Source organism: Cuculus canorus, chromosome 1 (genome assembly GCF_017976375.1).
Source record: "Cuculus canorus isolate bCucCan1 chromosome 1, bCucCan1.pri, whole genome shotgun sequence".
In the NCBI taxonomy this organism is placed as follows: Eukaryota; Metazoa; Chordata; class Aves; order Cuculiformes; family Cuculidae; genus Cuculus; species Cuculus canorus.
In genome coordinates, this window is record NC_071401.1 from 12,078,537 (window position 1) to 12,088,730 (window position 10,194).

Below are 10,194 nucleotides of genomic sequence, written 5' to 3' on the forward strand. Positions count from 1 at the left end.
CAACGGCTGTTAGTGCATCCTTTCATTCCAATAAATGCTTTATTTGCGGGGTTTGGAATACACAGTGTCATGCAACTGACAATTCAAAAGCAAACACTACAGACCACAAATAATTAGATCTTTAGGGAGAAAAATGTGTTTGTCAGAATGTAGTAACATTTTATTTCTAATTACTCTGTGAATGGAAGACAACATTTCATTGTACTTACACCAAAAGCTAAAATGATGGCTGCTCATTTGTGACATCGACATCTCATGAACCAGATGGGCTGCCTAGAAAATCAAAAGCATCAAAATTTTCTGCTGCTCTCCTTTCCCTTCATCCCTTCTCCATTGTGATGGGTTGACTTCGGCTGTCCACCAGCTTCCCAACACACTGCTCTATCACTCCTCCTCCTTCAGGAAAAGATTGCTCCAACATGGGTCCCCTATGGGGCCACAGGTTCTGCCAGATGCAGATGCTCTGGTGTGGGGTCCTCCATAGGCTGCAGGTGGATATCTGCTTCATCATTAACCTCCAAAGGCTGCAGGGGGACAGCTTGTCTCACCACAGTCTTCACCACGGGCTGTGGAGAATCTCTGCTTTGTCACCTATAATACCACCTCCCCCTCCTTCTTCACTGACCTTTGTGTCTGCTTTGTTTCTCTCACATTCTCACTGCTCTCTTCTGACTGCTGAGGGGCAGAAGATTTTTTTCCTCTTCTTAAATATGTTATCACAGAGGGGCTATCAATTTGCTGATGGGTTTGCCATGCAAAAAAAAAAAGCTTGCCATGCAAACCTAGTACATCCATTTTCATTTATCCTATTCTGGATACCATTTTTTACATACACAGGATGCTGTACTGGTTTTGGCAGGGATAGAGTTAATTTTCTTAGCCATGTTGGAGGACTGTGGAAAGGATGCACGTTGGAGCACTTCACAAAGAACTGCAGCCTGTGGGAAGGACCCATGTTGGAGAATGTTGCAAAGGACTATCTCCCATGGGTGGGACCACGCAGTAAAGCAGGGAAGAGTGTGAGGAGGAAGGAAAAGCAGGGATGAAGTGTTATGGACTGACCGCAACCCTCATTCCCCAACATGGACAGGAGGACACAAGACAAGGAGGTAGAGGAGTCTGGCATGAAGTTGAGCCTGAGAAGAATGAGGAGGTGGGGAAAGATGTTTTTTAGGTTTGTTTCCATTTCTCATTATCCTGCTGCTTAAATAGCAATAAATTAAATTAATCTCCCCAAGCTGAGTCTGTTTTGCCCACGATGGTAATTGGTGACTGATGTCTCCTGGTCCTTATCTTGACCGAGGAGCCTTTCATGTGTTTTCTCTCCCCGACCTGGTTAAGGAGGGGAGTGATAGAGCAGCTTGGTGGGCATTTGGCAGCCAGTCAGGGTCAACCCAGCACAGTGGGCTCAGCACTACATCCAATGTGCAAAGCAGAGCAGCTCAAAAAAGAAGATCCTGAACCCATACTTATGCAGATCTGATGAGCAGGAGTCTGGATGCAGCAGACAGAAATGGTGGCTATTCTTGAGTACAACAGCTATAGTGCAGCGGTCCAGATGGACTGCTGCTTGCTTGCAGTTTGAATGTGTTATGCAGGCAGAAACAGGCCATCAGTCATTCTCTGAATTACTCACATTGGGTCTGGCTATAAAGACAGTGCATGTGACTGATTTTTACTCTGTTTAATAGGTTGGTTTCTGTGGATGGAAGGACAGCTTCTCAATACTTCCTGAGTGGCTGACCTGAATTTCTAACATAAATGCCAAATGGTACACTTTTTACTTTTCATAGAACATTAAATAAAGATAAGCACGGATGGAAAAGAGCTGGATCACCATGTTCACTGAACAAATCAGTACTACTGCTGGTACTTGTACATTTGCAAATTTCAGAATAATAAACTGTTCCAGGGAAAATCATACAGATGTACTTACTAGAGCTCAACTGTCTGATGATCACAGATTTCCTGACATGCAGTTCTTTCTGGCTTTTTCCAGGATGTGCTATTTTTTTTGTTGTTTGATTGGATTTGGTTCTTCTTCAGAATTAAATGGAAATGATCTATGCAGCTATTTTTTATTTTCTGTAATTAACATTTCCTGCAGCTTTAAAAGAATATTTTCAGTATCATCTTCTAATCACTAACTGACTATGTTTTTACGGTGTCCTACAACTACTTTTACCTCAGGAAGCTCAACAAGGCAAATAATCCTCTCCCTCCTCATATTCCTTTTTGAACACTACTTCACAGGAATACAAGGGTGGTGAAAGCCTTGCAGCTGGTAGAGGGACAATCTCCCCAAGATGCGTGAAAGGAGTCCTTGCAGTGCATGCTGTGATGTGGATTTTCAGTTGTTCTGAGCTGTGGTTCTCTGCAGGTTATCTTAAAGTAGAGAAGAGTCTGGAAGTAATGCTTTATGCCACAGGCTGTACTAGTTCCCAAAGCTGACATTAATCATAGGAGTCGGAGGGAGGCTGACAGCCACCTTGAGGCTCTGCTGGTTGGCAGCGTGTTTCTGTGATATCACTGCCATGGGCATCCAAAGAGACATGAGCTGATGTACCACATCTAGCAGTGAAAACTATCAATGGTAGAATTCCCTTTTAAAACGGGAGGGATTTGTTTTACAATACCACAATTTTTGTCCCCACTTCCGTCATCTATTTTTAGTTCTTGTATGTATTCTAAATGCCCTGGAAACACTGTACGAGGACATGTGGGCTGTTTGAAAGTGCAAAGCCAGCTGGAATATTGTTGGGGGACTGTGGAAATGGAAGAAGCCAGACTTCGTGTGTTCTTGTCCACAGATATTTTAGGAGCTGACTTGAAGAGGATTATCCCCTGACAGCACCTGGACATATTCTTGGAGAAACTTGGTCAGAGATCCAGAACAGGGCCACAAAGATAGACTTCCATGGTCTTCTTTTATTACTGAACACTCCAGTGCAAGACACAACTGACCGTAAGTTGGAGACAGATGTCAAGACCTGCCATGTCTCTTGTGATGCCCACAACTTTAGACACCTAGCTCACTTCACAAGCATAAAGGCATGTTGTATTTCTAGGATACCCTTAAAATTCAAGTACTGTTTTTCAGATGGTAGCAGCAGTGAAGTTAGCAGAATAATACGGAAAAGTGTTGTAAATCTGAAACTCTGCCCAAAATTACCATATGATTTCCTTTAGTGCAACTTGGACAATTTCTCATGCACTGCATCTGTTTTTATTTAAATAATTAAGATAAATGATATAAGAACTAACAAGTACTTGAACATTTCTGATATTTTCACAAGTGACCTGCTTACTGAAGGGATGCTGTACCTCAACTCTCAACTCTACTGCAAGGAAGTTGACACTGGCAGCCCATCAAATTAAGCAACAAAAGTGAACCCTGATGTTGGCAATTCTTGATTGTTAAGTCCCAGTATATACAGATCCAAGTGCAAACACAGATCTTATTTGCATTAAGTGACAGAAAAAAATATTTTACTTTAGACACATGATAATGATTCATGCTGGGAAAAATCCTGGCAGCTTTCTCAAATGTTTCTGATATTTGAACTGTGCTGATAATTTCTATTTGAATCATGAACCACCAAACAGCACTTTTGACAGCTGCAGCGTCTTCTGTAATCATATTTATTCTTCATCAAAGCTTAAAAAGAGTCAACACACACCAGGCTTTTAACATTTTGTTACTCAACAGCTATGTTTTACAGATTCCAGTGGGGATCATCTAGCATTTCTGTGTTCATCACGGCTGTAGCAATCAAACTTGTGAATAGTGGTTTTGAAGACTAGCTTTTGAACACAATAGTCCTTTTCTGATCTGTTCTTAACCCATGACATTGACAACACGACTGTCATTTTCAGCCACACACCTCATGAACAACCCCAGGCACCAGTACATGCTTCTAGTCACCCATCTGGAAAGCAGCTTGACAAAGCACCAGGACTACCTGAGGGCCCTGGTGGACACCAGGCTGAATGTGAGCCAGCAACAGGCCCTTGCTGCAAAGAAGAGCAATGGTATCGTGGGCTGCATTAGGCAAAATATTGGTTCTATGTCAAGGGAGGTGACCTTTACTCTCTGCTCAGCACTGGTAAGGCCATGCCTGGAGTGCTGTGTGCAGCTCGGGGCTCCTCAGTAAAAGAGAGATGTGGACATGTTGGAGAGAGTCCAATGAAGGGGTCACAAAGATGATTAAAGGGCTGTTGCATCTCTTCTGTGAGGAAAAGCTGAAAGAGCTGTGTCTGTTCAGCCTGGAGAAGGCTCACAGGGGGATCTCATCAATGTCTAGAAATACCTGAAAGGAGAGTGCAAAAAGAATGGAGCCAGGCTCTTTTCAGTGGTGCCCAGTGCCAGGACCAGAGCTGATGGGGCACAAACTGAAACACAAGAGGTTTCCTCTGAAGATAAGGAAATACTTCTCTCCTGTGAAGGTGACTGAGCGTTGGCATAGGCTGCCCAGAGGAGTCTGTGGAGTCTCCCTGTGCAGACATAATTCAAAAGCTGCCTGGACAGGTCCAAGCGGCCATGCTTGAGCAGCAGGGTTGGACCAAATGATCTCCAGAGATCCCTTCCAACATCTAGCATTCTGTGATTCTGTGAAAGGCACTGGAAAAATCAACCTTTCAATCCCCTTCCAAAAGACTTGGCAAAGAAAGACTGTTCCATGCAAACCATGAAACTTCATAGCAAAAAATTGTTACAAAACAGTCCTTGATCAAACTTCATCAAATACAGATCAAACTTAGGCCTTCTAAAAACTTAAGAGTCTCCTGGTCTATCAACTGTATTTTTTTAAGATGCTGACCATTAAGACACTGACTTCTTATCACCACTTTAGGATGTTCAGTGTTTGATATTTGTACCAAGAAAAAGCGAAAATAGGAATCCTTGGAAATGGGTCATTATGGATCAGACAATTGACCATAAAGAATTTGTCGGAAAAGAAGCTCACGCTTGTGACCAAGGAATTGGAAAGAGGTAAAGATACATGTTTTCATGTCAGTGATGAAATGACAGGAGCTACTGCTTTTTGATCCACAGATGAGCAATATGCCACACAAGATCTAATGAAAAGCGGATGCCATATTCATATTCAAGGTGATTTGAAAATGTGCTTTTAGATATAAACCAGTGATATATATCTTGCAGGAATGTCAATCATTTGCCAATCAGACAGGATGATAGTCTACAGACAGATTGGAACATAATTGAGGAATACCGATAGCTCATTAAAACATCATGTAAAATAATCACCTTGCAACTTAGTACCTGAGTAAAAGTTAAAATAAAAATTGTCATCAAAAGCAGAAGCAAAAAACAGTCGAATGCAGGCAGAAGGGTTTTTAGTGTCCTTGTACGTCTGCAGTTCTGGTGTCCTCCTACGCAAATGGCGTATGCAATAGGAGATCTAGAAAACAGAGAGGAAGGGCACAAAAATGATAAAAAGCATGAAATGGTTTCTCTGTGAGAGGAGATGAAACAGACTAGGACTCTTCAACCTGGAATAAAGATAGGGAAGATGGTATGACAGTGATCTGTAAAACCAAGAATGACTTGGAGAAGGTAAATGCAACCATTATTTTTACACCACAAAACTAGTGGTTCTCAGATGAATACCGGATAGCAGGTTCAAAAGGCACATTTTTTTGCATAATGCATAATTAAAGCATGAGAATCACTGCTGCTGGATGTTCTGGAAGCCAAAATTAAAGGACAGCAGAAAAAAAAAAAAAAAAGAGTCCATGAAGAAATGGAAGAAAAGTCCATCAAGCCTCGAGGCATCCCCAAACTAAAGCTAGTTGGTATCTGTGTGGAGGCACTGTATAGTGCAATGGCATTTCTGCATATTTACTCTATTCTTGCATGTTTTTCCCTAAGAAAGTGTGGAAATTTAGCCAGAGTTTAGCTTGGGTTTAGACAAACCTAGCAGAGTCTATTCTAATAAGGAACATTTAACTATACAAAAAACATTTCCTGAAAATGGAATTCCATAAGGATTCAAGCGTTAACTTTGAAATAAAAAAAAAAATGGAAGAAACTGGGTATTGTACTTCATCTGACCTTGTTCTGAACCAAAAAACCAATGTGAGTTGAATCCATGATTTCTAAGACGCAAGCTGTATATGCTATTCAGAACATGAAGCCTAGGGTAAATAAGCATTTGGTGACTGCAATATTCACATCATGAAGTAATTTTGCCTTGACGGATGACTGAATTTAAGCAGATGTTTGCATTAAAGCTAATACTTCTCTTCTAACCAAAGAGGAACAAAATGCATATTAGAAAACCATGAATATCCATCACATTACAGTATTGTCTCATTTTTTGAATATTTATTGATATAATATTCTTGATATAATTTTTAGAGCATATTAGAAAAGTCTATGTAAACACCCAACAAACCTCTTCCTGGAAGAAAGATTTTCAATGCAAATAGTGGCAAGTAGTAGAAAAAAACCATTTTCCACTGGGTAAAATGCGAAATAAAGCTGCATTATGTCATTAGCGTGTTTTCAACACCTACACAGGTTTTACTGTGAACCAAGTCCTGAGATGCAATGACAAGGCAACAGGGATGAACGCTCCTAACCGAATACACATTTTGAATATACATTAATGATCTTTTCTTTTCTGAGAAAACTTTGGCACTAACACGACACCCCTGAATATAAAGAAAATACATACACTCTGCATAAAGGCTTGACGCAAACATTGTAATGATTGAGTTAGTTCTTTAAATCAATAACTTGCAGTCACAGATTGCCTACTGAAAAGCCTTTTCCAAAACAAATTTGAGGAAGCAAAACTAATAGCTCACTCACATGGCTCGTTTTTTCAGTGAAAGGTTGGAGAAGTATGGTATCCAGAAATAAACATAGATTTGACAATTGAGAATGAATGTTTTCCCCATTGGAACTTATTCATGGTAGATTAATTAATTGATGATGCCTGTCTGAAGACAAATGAAGCTTCTGAGAGGCTTCAGAAGATTCTTGCACTTCTTGTGTTGAAAAAAGACATTATTTTATCATACATTCTCATTGCAAAAAAAGTTCTGCTTTAGGAAACCAGCAACTTGAACCTTAATTACTTAAGTAAAAACAGACACAGGCAGAACCTTGAAGGTTTTGATGAAAAAATACTGATGGGTTATTCTAGGAGCAACTAGCACAAAAACCAGGTTAAAGGGTAGATTTCAGTTTAGTAGAAGATCAGTTTCCAAGAGTTCAAAATTCAGCATAGCAGATGATAATACAGCAGGATGGGAATGTCCTGTGTGAACCTAAAGGTGATTTAATCCTGGATGAAAAGAATGTATGCTCTGAGTAATACAACAGCAGTTACACGATGCTGTATGTCAGCACCGCTGTGGCTGCAACATGCCAAAGGAATCATAGCAGGAATCTCTTGCTGCTAGCCAGGCTAGAGGTAACAGGAGGCATCCACTGCAACGTTAAACCATCTGGCCTAGTCCAAAGGGGCAGGGAGTGGAGACTGTCATGGAAATACCTTTAAAGTATTGTAACCTGTGACTGGAGTTGCATGTTATCGGAAGTGTTACAGCAGAAATCACCTTAATTTAGGAAGGATGAACCTCTAAAGCAGCAGTGCAAGTGAAGCAGTGCCCCTCTGCCAGCTGGGAGAAGGTTCTATCAAAGAATAATTCTTTTAGACTAGACAGTATAGCTTCAGTTAAAAATTTTTTGGAGCATTATAGAATCACTGAATCATAGAATAACTAGGTTGGAAAAGACCTCTTGGATCATCAAGTCCAACCATTCCTATCTGCCAATAAACCATGTCCCTGAGCACCTCATCTACCCGTTTTCCAAATGCCTCCAGGGATGGGGACTCAACCACCTCCCTGGGCAGCCTCTGCCAGTGTCTGATGACCCTTTCTGTGAAAAATTTTTTCCTCATGTCCAGTCTGAACCTCCCCTGGTGCAGCTTGAGGCCATTCCCCCCTTGTCCTATCACCCGTCACTTGGGAGAAAAGGCCAGCATCCTCCTCTCTACAACCTCCTTTCAGGGAGTTGCAGAGACCAATAAGGTCTCCCCTCAGCCCCCTCCAGGCTAAACAACCCCAGTTCCCTCAGCCGCTCCTCATAAGACTTGTTCTCCAGACCCTTCACCACCTTTGTTGCCCTTCTCTGGAAATGCTCCATAATCTCAACATCCTTCTTGTAGCAAGAACTGAACACAGTATTTGAGGTGCGGTCTTACCAGTGCCGAGTACAGGGGCAGAATAACCTCCCTGGACCTGCTGCCCACAGCATTTCTGATATAAGCCAAGATGCCATTGGCCTTCTTGGCCACCTGGGCACACTGCTGGCTCATGTTCAGTCAGCTGTCAATCAACACTCCCACGTCCTCTGTCTTTGATCTTTATCTCCGTCTTTGATAGGACAACATCCATCCCTCCCCAACAGCCCTATATCAGGACCTTCATGGGATTACAGAAGCTTATATTCTACACATCTACAAAGCTTGGTTTAGAGGAAAGGTTTAGAGAACAAGAATTCTGATTATTACTTCAGAGTGACTTGGAGCTTCAATGATAGGCTTGATTATAAAGCATGGATGAAATCTATTTTAGGACCTGGATAGATAAATTTGATTTCCAAATATCAGGGGGAAAAAAAGGAATTAGAGAAAATACTGGTTTCTTTTAATATGGATACAAACATTTACTCATTAGCAGAGGATTTCTAAATCCATGCTGCTTTGCATTGTTTTACTACCTGTGTTTCTCTGATGTTTATTTTGCTTACTGGTGAAGCTGTTAAGAAATAGTATTCTTATGTAGAAGAGTGTCCAGTGAAGATGCAGTGTTCCTGTGGAATCCATGAAAAATGGAACTTTATTTTCAGAAAGCAAGTAATTAGATAAAAAATGATAAGTTACAGATAACACTTCATATTAGTAACTCTCCTCTTATTCCAACATTTCATCCATCATTTACGACAATTCTCACAAATGTCCTTCTGATTAATTTCTTGTTTCACATTGGGAAAATAATTTGAACTTGTTGGAGTCAACTGGCTTTCAGGAGGCTAAACTACAAATCACTGACAAGCTCAACTGTCAAGCAATGCTAAACACTTGATTCCCACTTCTTGTTTTCACAAGGGAGACCATGCTGCTCCTGGAAGGTTCTGAAGGGGGGGAAAAAGGATACAAGTTAATTTCCTAGCACTGGAAGGCAAACACAAATTACAAACATGTTCCAACAGCTCCATATCCTCCTTATGTTGAGGATTCCAGAACTGGACACAATATTCCAGATGAGGTCTCACAAGAGAGGAACAGAGGGGTATAATCTCCTCCCTCGACCTGCTGGCCACACTTCTTCTGGTGCAGCCCAGGACACGGTTGGCCTGGGCTGCGAGTGCACATTGCCAGATCATGTTGAGCTTCTCATCGACCAGCACCCCCAAGTCCTTCTCAGCAGGGCTGTTCTCAATCACGTCATAGTGTTTGATAATATTTCAAAATACTTTCAAAATATTTGAAAGCATTTTGGAACGGGACCAGAAGAGGGATACAAAGATGATCAGAGGGCTGAAGCACTTCCCATACGAGGACAGCCTGAGAGACTTGGGCATGTTCAGCCTGGAGAAGGCTCCAGGAAGACCTTATAGCGCCCTTCCAGGATCTGAAGGGGCTACACGAAAGCTGGGGAGGGACTGTTTACAAAGGCTTGTGGTGATAGGACGCCGGGAAATGGGTATAAACTGGAGAGGGGCAGATTTATGCTAGACATACAGAGGAATTTATGCACAATTAGAGTGGTGATACACTGGCCCAGGTTGCCCAGGGAAGCTGTGGCTGCCCCATTCCTGGAGGTGTTCATGGCCAGTTGGATGGGGCCTTGGGCAGCCTGATCCAGTGGAATGTATCCCTGCCTATGGCAGGGGGGTTGGAACTGGATAGGCTTTACGGTCCCTTCCAACCCAAACTATTCTATAATCTATAATTCTACTATTCTATAATCTATGATTCTACTATCTATGATTGCAAAGGCGCAAGGGAGGAACTCCTGCCACACACACCCTGCCCGCGCACACCCAGACCCACGCACGCAGGGGCGAGCGCTGAGCCTTGTGCCGGGCACAGGGGGAGGTGCAGGCCACGCCACGCCGCGCCCGCCCCCTCCGCCCAATGCGCATGCGCAGCA